We start from the raw sequence: 17,011 nt of genomic DNA, 5'->3' as shown, positions 1-17,011 counted from the left end.
TATGGAAATCCAGTGCCGATAACCACTTACCCTGTTGCTACTACTGCTTATCATGTTCTTCTTATTGATTTAATATTCTTTAATTAATGATGCTAATAACGTTCTCCTGTTTTTTAGCTGAGGATGAAAGCCCAAGGGGTATACGCGCGTGTGTGGGCTGACCACACGCATCTGCATGTACCTGTGCCACACAGCATCCTTACACCCACCTCCCTGTATCCTCGATAGGGTTTCAGGTGGTTTTGCAAGGAGATCCGAAGTACTGTCAGATAATGCATTTTAAATATTAAGGAAGGAATGTGCTTTCCTGTGTAGGGTCCACAATGCGTGTCTCTCCCTCCGTAATGCTTGTGTCCTGAATCTGTCGACTTGCTCTTTCCAAGAAATGAATCCTTTCTGGAGAAATCACTAATTAGGACCATATCACAGGAGAACCTATTAAAGATTATAGACACACTGTTAGCACTTTGTGGTGATTTCCTTATAGGATTTCCCTGTCTCAGTCACTTCATCGACGTACCTCCTTTAGAACCCCTTTAATCTGCTCAAGTGGAGAACCATTTTGAATACACATCAAAAAGCTCTAGAATTGGCCACAATCCCTCTGGAATCTGTAGATTTCCAATACCGACTGCGTTTGAAATAGAATTCTGAGTGCCTTTCAAACGTAATTGGTTCAGTAATTGGCCCTCAATAGTTTGATCTGTTGTGAACGCTGTTCTGTAGAATCCCCTCTGGCAGATTTCAGGGTGTCCCATTCCTGCAGCACTGAAAGATCTTTCTTTCAAGACTTCCGGTATTACCTTTACTTGGTAAAGTATAAGTGAAACCATGTTTTAGGATAACGCCCTCAGGGCTCCCCTGGTGGCGCAGTGGTTAAGAATCTGCCTGCCAGTACAGGGGACACGGGTTCGAGCCCTGGTCCGGGAAGATCCCACATGCCACGGAGCAACTAAGCCCGTGCACCACAACTACTGAGCCTGCGCTCTAGAGCCTGTAAGTCACGACTACTGACCCGGCATGCCACAACTACTGAAGCCCATGCGCCTAGAGCCTGTGCTCCGCAACAAGAGAAGCCACTGCAATGAGAGGCCTGCATGCTGCAATGAGGAGTGGCGCCTGCTTGCAGCAACTAGAGAAAGCCCGCGTGCAGCAATGAAGACCCAACACAGCCAAAAATCAATAAATAAAATAAATAAAATTTTTAAAAAAAGAATAACATCTTTGTTATTCACAGTAAATAGTCAATATTTGTTGTTCTTTGTCAATGTGAAGGTTACAGAGTTCAGAAATTTAATGTAATTTGGACATTAGTTGCCTATCACTCCTTTATGAACAACTGTCACAATAATGATCTGACCAAATTCATGTGTTTTTAAAATCCAGATCTAACCAGGTCACTAATCATTGGCTGAAAGATAGGTCCACGGTTCTCAGCCAGGCCCCTGCAGTCCGGCCCCTCACACCCAGGGATGCTGCATGGGGTGTCCCCTCTGCCCCCACCCCTGACGTTGGCGTCTGGTCCCCTGCCTGGGCTGGTCCTTTGTCAGGACTGACTGCCCCACCTCCAGGACCCTCCTCGTGCCCCTCCCGTCTCCCAGGCCAGGCTTGACGTCCTCCCCGTGTTTCCAGTAGAGCCTGCTTTCTCCATCAGGGCCGTCTGTGTTTTTGTTGTTGTTTTTCTTTTTTAAAAATTTTTATTGGAGTGTAGTTGATCTACAATGTTGTGTTAGTTTCAGGTGTACAGCAAAGTGAATCAGTTTTACATATACATGTATCCACTCTTTTTTAGATTTTTTTTCCCATATAGGTCATTACGGAGTACTGAGTAGAGTTCCCTGTGCTCTACAGTAGGTCCTTATTAGTTATCTGTTTTATGTATAGTAGTGTGTGTATGTCAGTCCCAATCTCCCAATTTATCCCGCTCCCCCTTACCCCCCAGTAATCATAAATTTGTTTTCTACATCTGTGACTTTATTTCAGTTTTGTAGATAAGTTCATTTGTAGCCTCTTTTTAGATTGCACATATAAGCGATATCATATGGTATTTGTCTCTGTCTGACTTACTTCACTCAGTATGAGAATCTCTGGGTCCATCCATGTTGCTGCAAATGGCATTATTTCAACACAGTGCCATTTGTGCCAGTGTTGTTTCAGTGTTTGTCTGTTACTCTCCTTTGCTTGACTCTGCGTTCCTTCACGCAGGAACTGTTTTACACTGTCGCAGTCAAATCATGGAAAGAATAGGAAGACCCTGCCCTCTGCATCTACACAGATGCTTCCTGTGTCCCCTCCCAAGCGGCGTGTCCGCCACCTGCCCGGGTGCCCTTCCCTGCCCGGCACCTGTCCCCGTCCTGCAGTCCTGCTGCCGCCAGTGTTGTCTGCTCAGATCTGGGTCTCCATCAGAACCTGAGCTCTGGCCACACCCGAGTCAGGCTGGGTGGGCTTTGGGGGGTTCCTGTTTGTTCTCTCTGGTCTGGGGCTGGACTCTGCTCTCTGTACCCCAGGCCCTGGCTGGGTCCGAGCAGCCACACAGCCCAGGGCAGCGTCTCCCTTCAGATACATCAGTTGCATCGAATCCCTGCAAAGTCCTGCTACACCAGCGCCCGTCAGAATCCTTCCTTTGTAACGCAGATGCCATTTTTCAAGATCGGCAGCTGGAAGATGGCCAAGTGGCCCACTTCTGAGCGCAGGGGGATGAGCTGCATGTGTGTTGCTGAGAGGAGGCTGACAAGCAGTGACCTTGCTCAGTGCCCCCCATCCACCAGAACCACTTGAGATGTAACCAGTAGGCATCTGCACCCGAACCCTGGGGGCAGACGCCCTCTGGGGACAAGACTAGGGAGCAGGTGTAAAGCTTCCCAGGTGATGCTAATGAGGAGAATTAACTGATGCATCTCAGAAACAGGGATGGGTTAGATGGCACCACGTCCTGGTACAGGGAGAGACGACCTCTGGACAGCCAGGCCAGGCTGAAGGGCCAGGGACGCACCCTCACCTGGGAAAGGGGGGACAACAGTCAGGAAGAAAAGTGTACAATTCAGTGGATCTTCATAAACTGTGCACACCTGTGTTCCATTCTCCCAGACAGGAGCAAGAGCAGCTCAGAAGCCCTCCGCAGTCTCCTGCGGGTCAATCCCCACTCTGTAGATAAGCGCTGCTATTTTTATCACCACTGATTCCTTTCTCATGCTTTTGAATATTACGTAAATTATACCATATAACACATACTCCTGAGTAGCTATGTTTTCTCATCATCTACGTTGGGTCTTGAAAAATTATATGTTTGTCCAGTGGTGATTGCAGGTATGGAAAAAATAATACAGGGAAAGGAGTTGGGGCCACTGGGATCTAGGTATGGATATTTTATTTTATTTTTAATACCTTTTAATTTTAAAATAGTTTAAAGCTCACAAGAAATAGCAAGATTAGTGCAGACAGAGCCTATGTGCCCTCCCAGTGATACTGTGGTAATATAATAATACACTACATCACAATGTTACATTGATAAAGCCAGGAAATTGATGTTGGTACAATGCTGTCTCATTGTCTGTACTCATTTAGTTATTAAAATATTGGCATATTACAGTTTGCAGAAATTGAGATTTACTTGAAAGCTAAAATGCACCAGAAAGAAAATCATCAGGAAGATTGGAAAGTGAGCTGGCTCAGATTTTGAGTCAACAAATCAGAGGTGAAACTTCCCTTTATGTTCATCTGACAGGTGTCTGCTGAGTGCTTGCTGTGCATCCTTCTACACCACCCAGCACATGCTATGGAGCCGTAGTGTTTGGGGACTTTTGTGCGTAGTCTACTTTATTAAAGAGCCTGTTTGCTAAAAGGGGTCAAAGTTGATTTCTTATAACTTTGCGATAAATTACTTGTCCTCTAGCACAAAAGTCTGGCATGACTTTATTGCTCATAAAATTGAAAAGTAGTTTGAGTTTGGTGTCCATCCACATCACTGTCTTTCAGGCTGATGTACATTTCCTTTGCGTTAGAGGATGAATGTTGACCCCTGATAGTAACTGGCCAACGGGATGCAGAACTCGGGTGCGTGGGCCAGAGACGGTACCGCAGACTCTGGGGACCACGTCTTCTGTTCAGATGACCTCTGACCTTTCTCTCCCTCTAGATTCTTCCAGTCCATTTCCCAAGTGTGAATCAACTCTGACTTACCCTCCCAGGGGCCACTCTGCCATTCGAGGCACAGTCACATCTTCCAAGGACGTAGATGTTGAAAAAGAGCAAGTGAGGGTGTTGGAAGGCAGAACTGGTGGAGACATTCTCGTGTTGTACAACCTTAGTAAGAGTTACAGAGGCTTCTTCAAGAGGGCCACCGCTGTATCAGATATTAGCTTGGGCCTACACAGGGGAGAGGTAAGAGAGCTTCTGTTTGTACCTTTTCTGTTGCAAACCAGGGTCACTCTAATTGTCCATCTGTTCGTGTTATTCTCAGGATATCTGAAATGGAAACTAAGAGCAGCTTCACATTTCAGGAATCTCTGCAGGGTCTAGATGGAGAGTCAGTCGGCTCTTTCCCTAGTGAAAACTCTGCTGATTGAGTGATGGGGTTTTTTCTGTTTCATAATTTTTAAAATGTAAGTGATCAGGGAGTTTTAATTAGTTTGGCTTATGGGGTGACTCTATTGAGTGCAAATATTTTATAAATCCAATTAATTAAGGAAACCACTTCTAACTCCTGCTTGGACTTCAGTACTCTGTAAGTGGCCAATTAAGCCCGTCTAGTAATATGCTATTCTGGAAAGGTAGAAACACTCACACACTATAGCCATAGCTCAGAGTTGTTTTTCCATGAGTGTGTGTGTCATTAATTCTAGTAGAAATGTTTAATCTGAACTGACAGAAGCCATACAAATTGTTCCCAACATGTGTTTAATGCATAAAGGGAAATCAGTTCTGGAAATGATTACCTTTAATTAACTGTTAAAAAGAAAAAGAGTATCTCGCATTCACATTGTACCAAGCTTCTGAGAGATTCAAAGTATGTTATATCGTTATCTGATTGGCATCCATGCTCTACTTGTGAGCGGATCTGAGGTGAAGAGAAGCCAAGAGATGGGTCTGGATCCATCGAGGGTCCCTTAGACCCTCACCGAGGTGTGTGGTCAAATGGGACAGAAGTTAAAGAAGTGGTTTGTGCAGTTGTTGGCTACTCAACTCTAAGACTAGCTACGTGATTTTTGCCATCTTATGGAAATGTTTTCTTACCCTTGCTTTAAAATATAAACTTCTGTCTTGCTACTACCTCTCCTTTAGTTTTAAACTGAAGTGTGAGAGAAGAACTTGGAAAACTTCCTATGAGAGATGCTCCAAGTCTCTGAAATGATCCAAGATGCATTTACCTTTGGGTTCTCTTCATTAGGCTGTTTATGAGCATCTGAGTTTAATGACTTAGATGTAAAGTCCTATGCAAGAGCCTGCACAAGAGACGGGTGGCTAAGATGTGTCCCCGTCCCTCTAGGAATTAATAATCGGGTGGGAAATGGGAGATCACAAACATACACAGTGTTGCGTAACAGCAGGGCAAGGGTCAAAGGTACAGAGTGAATCGCCTCGGAGCTGTAAGTCCAGAGAGGGGGCCTCGAAGGAGGAACGGGAGCATCGTGGGAGTGGGGAAGGCAGGGGGTGTGCAGAACTTTATGAAAAAGGACGGTTCAGCTAAACTTACGCCTAAGCCAGGAGGGTAGATAGAGTTCAGATAGGCTGATGGCTTGTACCTGGGATAGCAGCTCAGGTGTGGTCTGTGACACGAGTGGCATGGGACAGGACAGGTCTGCAGCAGGATGGACCCCTATATCAGAGTGTGGGAGAGACCCAGTCAAGGTGGGGGAAGCATGAGTGTTGAAGCAGGTGGCACCTGGAGCTACAAAATAGGGTTCTGTGATAATCAGGTGGGCTTGGCCAGAAGAAACCCAGAACAGTCTCTTTTCCAGGGTTCAGGGAACCAGGAAGCCAGCTTAGGTCAGGAGACATCGGGAAACAAGTGTTCTGGAAGGAGATCAGTAAGAATGAAAACGTCTCAGCTTCCACCACAGAATCCCCAGCTAAGGATATCCAAAGGTTCAAGGTAGAGGCTGGGGCCGTGAAAGAGCGAGGCCATTGTTTCCTCCACGGAATGTAAGACAGAGTGAAGCAGGAGATGTGACCGGGTGCTGAGCGAGAGTATGGGAATAGAGGGCCTTCTTGATTAGTGTCAGCGTTAGGCTACAGTCGGAGTGAGAGGAGAGAGCCAGAGAGACTGAGAGATTCAGAGACAGAGACAGAGAGGAAGGCAGGGGAATAATAATGATAACGATGATGTGAGTCCTAAAAAATATTGTGCTTACCAGAGGGACATAGTTGGGAGCCTGTTGGATGCACCCTGGATAGGACAGGAAATTTCAGCATAATTTGTGGTAGTTGGCCTTTACTTCTCATCCTCTGGAGTTTTTCAGACGTGAATTTGCTTACTCGTCTGTGAATTAACACTGAAATTACACCACTCAAATGCCACGGTGATTTCAGAAGTACTGCATGAGCTATAAAACGCGTTATACATTTATTTTATGATTGTACAAGTCTACAAATAACACAAACCAAAAATATCAACTCAGAGTTGGGTGAAAGCAAGTGCTGTTTCCGATATAATTTTGATTTTATGGTTGGTTTGTTTTCTCCTCTCAGTGCTTTCGGCTTCTACAGGTGAACGGAGCTGGGAAAACCACCATATTCAAAATGCTGACCGGGGACCTGCCTCCGAGCTCGGGACACACCATCCTCAGGACTCCCATGGGGTAAGATTTAATCAGATTTAATTGTTTTGCTGCCTGTAGAGATAATCATCAAGGCCAGAGACCCCCAGCCTCCCTTCAGTCCTGTGCACTAAAGTCAGAGGAGATCATTTCCCTCCAATTTACTTTCCAATGACCACTCCTCACAAGGGGGAAAAGAGCCTCCAGATGGGAATGAAATGAACTTGACGCTTCTGGCCAGAGGGTAGAGGAGGTGTTGGCAAAAGCTGCCCAGGGCTGACCCCTTCCAGGGGCGCCGGCTGCTCTGCCCCATGAACCCAGGTGAGCAAGGAGTAGTCAGGGGCTGGTTCTTCTTGCTTTGCCATCTGTTGGAGCTTCAGACACCCTCCCTCAGTGCAGGGATCAGAAGGGGCATGGTGGTTTCATCGTTTCCCCACCCGGACCTCATCTTTCGGGCAGTACAGCAGTTTTCCAGCTAGTCTTCCAATAGCGTGCCATTCGTGTGCGTCCCAATCCTATCACTGTTCCCAAATCCCATCCTCTACCCCGCTCTTCTGATTCTCAGTGCTGTGTGATGACGTCCTGGCCTCTATCTTTCTGCTTTTCCTACTATAGTGAATTCATTGTAACTTGATAACAGATTTTAGAAATCTGTCGTTGAACTGACGTAAAGAAAGAGACATGCCTTGTGCTACATTCTCTGAAGGTCATGATATAAATAGCCACCAAGTCCTCAGTGCTGGACTTGATTTCACAGTCTGTCTACCTGGGATCCTCGAGTTACTCCTAAGTAGACTTGGAAGTAATTTACTTCAGATTTTTCTTATATAGGTTCAAATACAATAATTGAAAAAAGTTCAAAAATATCATAATTGAAAAAAGTTCAAAAATGTCATAATCATCCATTAATTAGCTGATTCTTTGCATCAACAAATAGTTTATTGTCCATCTACGATGTGCCAGGCACCAGGAAGACAGAAATTGTTCCTGTGATCCTAAAACCCAGTGTTAATATTCGTATGTCTCCTACTAGTTTAATTTAAACATGCATAGATATCTGTGTGTATATATCTAATTTTATCTATTATCTGCGTGTGTGTGTGTATGTATGTGAAATGTAGGTGATTAAATATGTAGAGAAATGTGTATTTTAAAATCAGACACAATCATAAAGATCATTGTGTAGACTTCATTTACACTTATTGCATGAACATTTCATAATCCTCTTCAACAATATTTATTAAAAGATTTAATTTTTTAGAAGCCTAGTGGGCATGCCATTTCATTGTTAGATTAATTTGCATTTTCTTGATGACTCATGAACTTGACGGAGCGCTCTCCCCACATTTAGCTGTTGCCCGGGGTTTCTTTCTGCCAGTCGACTGTCATGACCATTGTTCTTTTCTTATAAGGTTGTCTTTTTGTTACTCATTGTGTATGAGTTTTTAATACATTCAACTAGTAATTAATCCTTTGCGTGCTTTATATGTTTTAAGTATTATCTTCAGTGGTACCTTGTATTTTAACTCTGTTTTAAAAGTTTGTGTGTGTAGAGGTTCTCAGTTTTGATAAGACTGATTTATTCTTTTTTTTTCCTTTGCTATTTCTTGCCTTTTGAGTCTCAGGAAATTCTCTTTCTAAAGTAATAAAACTATTCTCCATAGTTTCTTTTCAGAGGCTTCTATTCTGCATTCATGTTTCTAATTTATATGGAGTTTATAATTGAATATATGGTGTAATGGAAAAACAATCTGATTTTTTTTTTCTGATCCCGAATTCCAGTTTGCCTAAGGCCATTTTTACAGCTATGTGTCTTTTGTCTGTCAGTTGGAAGCATCTTCTGCTCTGTACCGAGTGCTCAGCCAGGCTGGGACTCAGCTTTACCATCTCCTGCTTCAGATGCATCCTGGTGGGTTGCACCACCTATCAGTCTTCCTGGTTTTTCATTTCCAGGACAGTCTGGATTACTTTGGGCCCTTTACGAGGTATTACTTTTAGAATCATTTTGGTAACCTGTATAAGAATGTCAAAATATTTGAATCTTGATTGGAATTGAATCAAATTTATTTTATAATTTGAAGAGATTTGCATCTCTATGATATTTTGTCTTCCTTATCCTTAAGTCTGGTAGTTACCCATTTATTCAGGTCATTTAAAAAGCATCAATTCAGTATGTTGCACTTTTCTTTATAGAATCCTTGCATATCTATCTTAGATTTATTCATCCTGATGAATTTGTCTTCATCAGGAGGTAATTCATGTCTTAATTGTTTATTTTTTGGGACTTTCTTCTTTGGTTTTTTCATGGCTAGAGAATTTGCTGGTTTACCTCGCGAGTGAGTTTATGTGATTTTACTCTCATTCTCTCTTTTGCTGTCACCCCCTGTGTATCAGTTTGCCGCTCTTTCCACTATTTACTCCCTAGATCTCTCGTCCAGGGCCAGGTCGTATGTTGAAAGTTTGGGGCTCCCGTCCTGCGGCCACAGGTGGATGGCCCATGTGAGTCCTCGCATCGCCAGATCTTGGTCTCACTCTGGGACCTGGCCTAGAAGATGAGCAGCCTCCACGTCACCTTCTCAGCCTCCTCCCGGGAGAGGTGGGGCTCTAGACCCAGGTGTCACACACTAAGCTGGGCTCTGGTCCCTCTGCATCCCTATACGAGTGCATTTAGTCCCCGTTACCTCGCAGGGGCCCGATTCCTAGCTGCTGTGTGTAATTCAGGTCAGAACGCAGTGACCAGTGGCTTCAGACCCTACGTCCTGTACTCTCTTGTTTCTGATGCACAGAGATATTTATTTTTGAGTGTGTTTTTCTATTCTACACGCTTGTTACAGAGCAGTGAATGAAGTAGATAAATATCTATTAGTCATTTCTTTTTAATTTAAGTATAGTTGATTTACAATGTGTTAGTTTCAGGTGTGCAGCAAAGTGATTCAGTTATATGCATATATATATATGTTTTTTCAGATTCTTTTCCCTTATAGTTTATTACAAACTATCGAGTATAGTTCCCTGGGCTATACAGCAGGACCTTGTTGTTTGTCCTTTTTATACATAATTGTGTGTTTATGTTAACCCCAAACTCCTAATTTATCCCTCCCCCACTTTCCCCTTTGGTAACCATAAGTTTGTTATGTCTGTGGGTCTGTTTCTGTTTTGTATATAAGTTCATTTGAATCATTTTATTTTTTTAATGTGGAGAAAAAAGTGTAAAGCATTGTGTTCACAATTCTCACTGGAATTTTAATTGATTTTATGTTGCATTTATAGATTAATTTGAAAAGAACTGGCATGTGAATGCTGTGTCTTCTTTTCTGCAAACGTTGTATATTTTTCATTCACTGAAATAAATCTAATTCCTTTTAAAAATATTTTAATCCATCTAGGATACAATGCTTATCCCAGTAATTCATGAAACACCTCCTTTTCCTCCTGTGGTAATGCCTCTGATTCCAGGCTCCTTTTTGCTTTCCCTAAAACCGTTGAAACAATGTTAAATAGCAGTGTATCTTATAACTCACTTATTTTTTTTCTTTTGGTTTCATTGAGATATAATTGACATAACAGTATAAATTTATAAACTATATATGTTTAAGGAGTACAGCATAATGATCTGACTTACATACATCGTGGAATGATTATCACAAGTTTAGTGAACATTCATCATTTTATTTAGGTATAAAATAAAAGAAAAAAACATATTTTCCTTGCGATGAGAACTCTTAGGATGTATTCTCTAAACAACTTTCATATGTAACACACTGCAGTGTTAATTGCATTGATCATGTGGTACATTACATGCCTAGTACTTATTTATTTACCTTATAACTGGAAGTTGTACCTTTTGACGGCCTTCACCCAGTTCCCCTTCCCCCTATGCCCTCCTCTGCTAACCACAGATCTCATCTTTTTTTCTGTGAGTTTGTTTGTTTGTCTGAAGTATAATTGACCTGCAACACTGTGTTAGGTCCTGGTGCAAAATATAGTGATTTGATATTTCTATACATTACAACAGTATCACCATGATAATTCTAGTTACCATCTGTCGCCACACAAAGTTATTACGTTATTGTTAACTATATTCCCCACACATACATTTCATCCCTGTGACATGTTTATGTCGCAAATAAAAATTTCTGATTATTGATCTGTCCTTATCTTTCTGTGGTATACTTTTTTTTTTTTTTTTGCGGTACGCGGTCCCCTCACTGTTGTTGCCTCTCCCGTTGCGGAGCACAGGCTCCGGACGCGCAGGCCCAGCTGCCATGGCTCATGGGCCCAGCCGCTCCGCGGCACGTGGGATCTTCCCAGACCAGGGCACGAACCCGTGTCCCCTGCATCAGCAGGCGGACTCTCAACCACTGCGCCACCAAGGAAGCCCTCTGTGGTATACTTTATTTTGTCATGGATTTAAATGTTTTCTTATTTGCTAAATTTTATATAGCATTTTAAACTTATGATTCATCATGAAAATTAGTTTGTTGTTGAAAAATCTCATTTTAAATCCTTACTATTAGATTACTCCTGTTTTTAATTTTTGTTGTTATTTTGACAATTTAAGTTTTCTAATAAACTTATTTACTTAATTAAAATTTTTAAACTACTTACATGGAGTTAGAACTATCATTATCTTAATAGTTATATTTTTTCTCTTCTCTGTGCCTGTATAACTTGTGATTTTTTTCCTATAAAAATGTCTTTGTACTTCCCAGACTTTGACTATTTTATTTTAAAAAGAATGAAAGATTGAATTTATTTAGCAATTCAATTTCTTTTTCAGTTTTTCAGCAATTCAAATTTTTTCAGACAAATTTATTAAATTTTGTCATTTTTATTAACTTCTCTACCGTGCTTTTCTCAATCTAGTTTTGTGGTTTTATTTCTAACTTCTTGATTTGAATGATTTTTAAAATCTTTTTTTCTTTAAATAAAGTATCAAATCATTGTCTATAAATGTGATTCTTTGTACAGCTTTACTCTGACCCTAAACATTTAATGTGTGATATTATTGCTGTCATTATTCTATAAATAACATATATAATTTTGATTTTGTCTTTCCAAAATTTACATAGAAGAATATTTATACTTACTCAAAATCTTGTGTTTCTTGGTTTAATATATTTAAAAAAAATTCTTAAAAAAATTTTTATTGACGTTATAGAAAAGAACATCTCAATGAATCTTCACAAAGTGAAACCCTTTTGTAATCTGTGTCTCACTCAAGAAACAGCACAAGGCCCCTTAAATCCCTATCCAGTCATTTCTCCCCTTCAAAGGTAACTCCTATCCTGATTTTTTTAAATGTAGCTTAGTATATTTTTATAAGGCAAACTTTTATAACCAAGACTCAGGCCAAGACCCAGAACTCTGGCAGCTAACTGGGAAGCCAGTCAGCCTGCCCTGCCTCAACCACACCCCTGTACCGGAGGATCCCGTGCGGCTTTATCACCCCAGAGTGTCCCTGGGCATCAGCGTTTGACCTTGCTCATTTGTAAAGACCTCGTAGGACTTTCAGACCCTCAGTCTACAGGTCTCCTCTTCCTTTTTTTCTTTTCTTTATAGTCTACCTTTGATCCTGGGCCATTGGACTCGGAGACCTGCCAGTGAACTGTGCTAATTGCATATAATCGTTGAGGTCTAACATGATGCTGTGTCCTGTTTCTTGCAAGTTGCAGCTGGATCCAGAGATATAATCAGGCTTGAGGTCTATCCTTTGACATAAATAAGCAGGAGGTAAGTTTCTGTTTCTTTCTTTTTTTTTTTTTTTTTCCATCAAGAACCATCTGATATCTGGTTTTCACTCCTTTTTTGATGTCTAATGCCAAGGTTAATGCATTAATTCATTGGAGATTGCAAAATGGTAGTATTCTAACTTATCATTTTGTTTTCATTTACTAGCTGGAATAATTTTATAAGGAGTTGCTGTCACTACATTTTATTTCACTACCCAGAGGTATAGTTTATATAAAAAAGGACAGATAAACGCTTGTTTTTGTTTTCCCTTTTTATCTACTCAGTTTTCAAGATAATCAATTGATTTCTAATCACTCTCAGAGGTGAAAAATTAGGAGTTGTTTGCTTGTTTGTTTTTGGTTGTATTATTCTGATAGATTTAAAATATATCAGAAGGTTACTTTGTGCTTCGTTATCCCTTTCACTCCTTAAGGGGGCATTTTCTTGCCTCTCCCCTTCCCCCCAGTCTGGTTTTGTCATCCTTGTACTAGGAATGATGATGGCTCAGACATGGAAGATTCAGCAAGGTCTCAATGTCCAGCAGCTGGCATGCACTCCTCACGTAAGGACTGTTCCCTTGCTTAGCTTCCACGAGGACAGTCAGAGACCTGAAAGCATATCTGTCTTACTCCAAATTCTGCATGTTTAAACGTTGTGCTATCTGTTGGCTCTTGTTTGTTTGTTTGTTTTTAATTTAATTTTTATTTTATATTATAGTTGATTTATATGGTTCTTAACTGTTATAATCATTGCTATCTGTGGGCAGAGAATACAATTAAACTTCAGTGAGTCTATGACTATTGATAAAAAGTCAATATTTGGAACTAATTATGTTCAAGAACAGAAAATAGAGAGAACTGTTCAGTTGAGTGAGTGTATGAGCTCTGTGGGGTTGGGGTCGTAGATCTCAGCTACCATCCGGAAAGGGAACCATGCCACGTGCAGTTGAAGCTCTCTCAAGTGTTATGTTGCTGATTTTTCTCCGCAGTTTTTGCTGATTGTGTGGTGCATTTTCTTTCCCCTAATTTCTCTTTACAAGTACATATGGACAAAAGGATCAGAATGTCAAAAGAAAACAAAAGTATATGGTTTATTTTTTCAGCCCTGGAAGGTTGTTTCTCTCCTTAATAATCCCATTCCATCATTTGTCAAGTAATTGGAAAATGAAATTCAAATAGCTGGTCTTGAAAGGAAGAATAAATTTACATCCCCATAATGGTCTATAAGACCCTTATTATGCTACATGTCTGTGTAATTATAACTAGATCACTGTTTAATTATAACTAGATCACTCTTGCATTAATTATATTTTTAACACTGATTATTTGTAATGTTAATTGCACATTGGTATTCAAGGGATTAAATGGATAATTAGAACACAATGGAATTTTTAACTACTTAGAGAGTTGGTATGTATATTTCTGCCCAGGAACCTCATAGCTTAACTGCTACCTAATTGAAACAACAGCAATTCAGTCATTTGTTAGATTAGGGTTCCTTTTGTCTCTTGTTTGAGGACATGTTATTAATTTTTGTGAATGCTTATCCTCAAACCTGAGACTATGTCCTGACTATTCCAATTTGGTTTAAAGTATCACGAGCTCATGGTATAACGGCAGTGGTCACAAATTGGAAGACCACAGGCCAAACCCACCTGCCCTGTTGTTTGGCGAGCACAGTGTTAAAATGCTCACCAGCTCTGTGTTAGGGGCTTGGCTTTCTCAATATCACCTAATAATTGTAACAACTTTGGGAAAAGGCTGTTACCCTAATTTAGCAAATTGGGAATCTGAGATTCAGAGGATTGAGTGGAGCGCAGACTTCCAGGGAGGGGCAGAGGATTCGAACCCATGTTCACAACGTACAAGTCACCAAACAACTGATAGTTGGGATTTAGGCCAATGATCGTGACACTGGACTAACAGGAGGACTGAGGTGCTGACTCAGAACCCAGCCGACCTGACTGGTCCCTCCTGAGAATGAGCTCGGAGGCTCATGAGATTTTGGAGGCTCCTCGGGGGGTGTAAAGCAGCTTTGGAACAAGGCCCTGTGCGTGTTGAACGTGTTTGTAAGTGTCATATCCCATCAGCATTGTGGAGGCTGCATCAGTTTCTGCTGGTCCTACTGATTGATGATTATCCGCAAGTAAATATTTACATGGTGGAAAAAAAAAGAAACAACCCCAAATCCTGTTTGCATTTTTCCTTTCATTTCACCTCTCTTATCTGTTCTTGATCCTAAGACCGACCTCCTTTTCCATACCCTAATTATTCTGATCTCAGTAATACCTTCTGATCCCAATAACTACATATATGTTTTTATATCTTAAATATATTATATATATTTATATATCACATATTAAATATACTTATGTATTAAATATATAGTATATGTTAAGATGTATATATTTAAATATTCCTTTCAGAAAGATATATACCAACACTTCTATCTTTCTCAGACATAGATACACTTAAATTATAGTACTTATCTGAATATATACTCGTCATGAATTTTTTTTTCTTTTGGTAAAACTCAGACACTTTTATTTGCACTTTAAAAAGTGAACAGGCTGCCCACAGAAATGGTTATGAAACTTGAAGTGTTTTATTTTGTACTTAAAAAGTGTAGGTCATTGATTCATCTTTATAAATAATTTCTCTGGTAACAGCAATTAACTTCTTTTAACCTCCCACTCAAAAACCTCACCACTTCATATATTCCATGTTACTAACTAATAGTGTTACCAAATTTTCCTGAGACCAGTGTGTAATGTTTCTCATAGAAACCTAGAAATAATGCAAGTGAATATAAACATTCATTATTCAATGGGGAATTATTTCTGAACATTAATATAACATTCTTAACATAAAATATGGATATATTTAAATGTGGAAGTTTTACATTTTTTTGTATGTGAAAATACTGAAATTTAAAGGCAAAAACAGTGATCAAAAAAGACAGAGAATAGAGAGACATAATATATAAAGTAGTTACAAAGTCAATTAAGCAATATTTAATGACAGTTAAGGTGAAAGATTAGAATGACCTGAAAATGCTCTATTACTAGATGAAGGTTAAACCACAGTTATTTTATAAGTGCCTATCTGAGGCCACAAGAAAGAAAGGGAATCCTGGTTCTATAAAGGAAAAAGAAGCTCACAAAGTGGAATGATAGCCTGGGCTGGTGCTGTGGCTGCCTGACAAAGGGGCAGAGCGACTGTGGGTCTGGGAATTGGAGGCTGAGGTTTTAAGGTCCCTGAAGGTGAAGAGATGAGGCTGCAGCTTTGCACAAGGGGAAACTTTGAACCGAAACCCTGTATAAATCTAGCATCACTGAAGGGCTGCATCCTCACTGGTGCAATGGGCTCTTGAAAAAATGGCAGAGAAAGATGATAAGAAAACTTGTTGGTTTCTATTGAGGCTCAGAGTTTTAAAGGCAAGGTCTCCCCTGGATTTTGAAACCCTGGGATTCTACCTCCTGTGAGGAAGGGAGTCTGAAGATGTGGCACATATATACAATGGAATATTACTCAGCCATAAAAAGAAACGAAATTGAGCTATTTGTAATGAGGTGGATAGACCTAGAGTCTGTCATACAGAGTGAAGTAAGTCAGAAAGAGAAAGACAAATACCATATGCTAACACACATATATGGAATTTAAGAAAAAAAAATGTCATGAAGAACCTAGGGGTAAGACAGGAATAAAGACACAGATCTACTAGAGAATGGACTTGAGGATATGGGGAGGGGGAAGGGTAAGCTGTGACAAAGCAAAAGAGAGGCATGGACATATATACACTACCAAACGTAAGGTAGATAGCTAGTGGGAAGCAGCCGCTTAGCACAGGGAGATCAGCTCGGTGCTTTGTGACCGCCTGGAGGGGTGGGATAGGGAGGGTGGGAGGGAGGGAGACGCAAGAAGGAAGAGATATGGGAACATATGTATATGTATAACTGACTCACTTTGTTATAAAGCAGAAACCAACACATCATTGTAAAGCAATTATACTCCAGTAAAGATGTAAAAAAAAAAAATTAACTACTGTGGCCAAGGACCCTCATCTCTCCCTACCCAAGAATGTAACATAAAGAATGTAACATAAAAAAAAAAAAAACATGGTCCCCGTGGGCACCTGGAAGAAGAAAACACAAAACTTATTTGAAAGGAAGCTCCCACAACTTACACTTTATGGGAATTTCAATTTAAAAAAGAGAGTGCCACTAAAATGGAGTTTGCAATCAAACATTACAAAACTCACAGAAAGTTATCCACTGAGGATATACATTGATGGATATGACAAAGGGGAGAGTTGGCCTACTAAGAATCTAATACAATAGAAGTGCAACCTCACACAGAACGTACAACATGAAGGAAGCAACATGACATCATAAAAAAGAACAGATTTGAAAAAAACACCTTCTAGGATTGAAAAAGATGGTCATTGAAATCAAAAAGAAAACATAGTTCTTGTGTTGAAAACAAATAATACCCAGCTTATGAAAAATATGTGAAAGAGACATT

The sequence above is a fragment of the Delphinapterus leucas genome, chromosome 9 (genome assembly GCF_059928025.1).
Source record: "Delphinapterus leucas isolate spDelLeu-1000000601 "Yukka" chromosome 9, BTC_Dleu_Yukka2, whole genome shotgun sequence".
Taxonomy (NCBI): Eukaryota; Metazoa; Chordata; class Mammalia; order Artiodactyla; family Monodontidae; genus Delphinapterus; species Delphinapterus leucas.
This window is presented reverse-complemented; position numbering follows the sequence as displayed.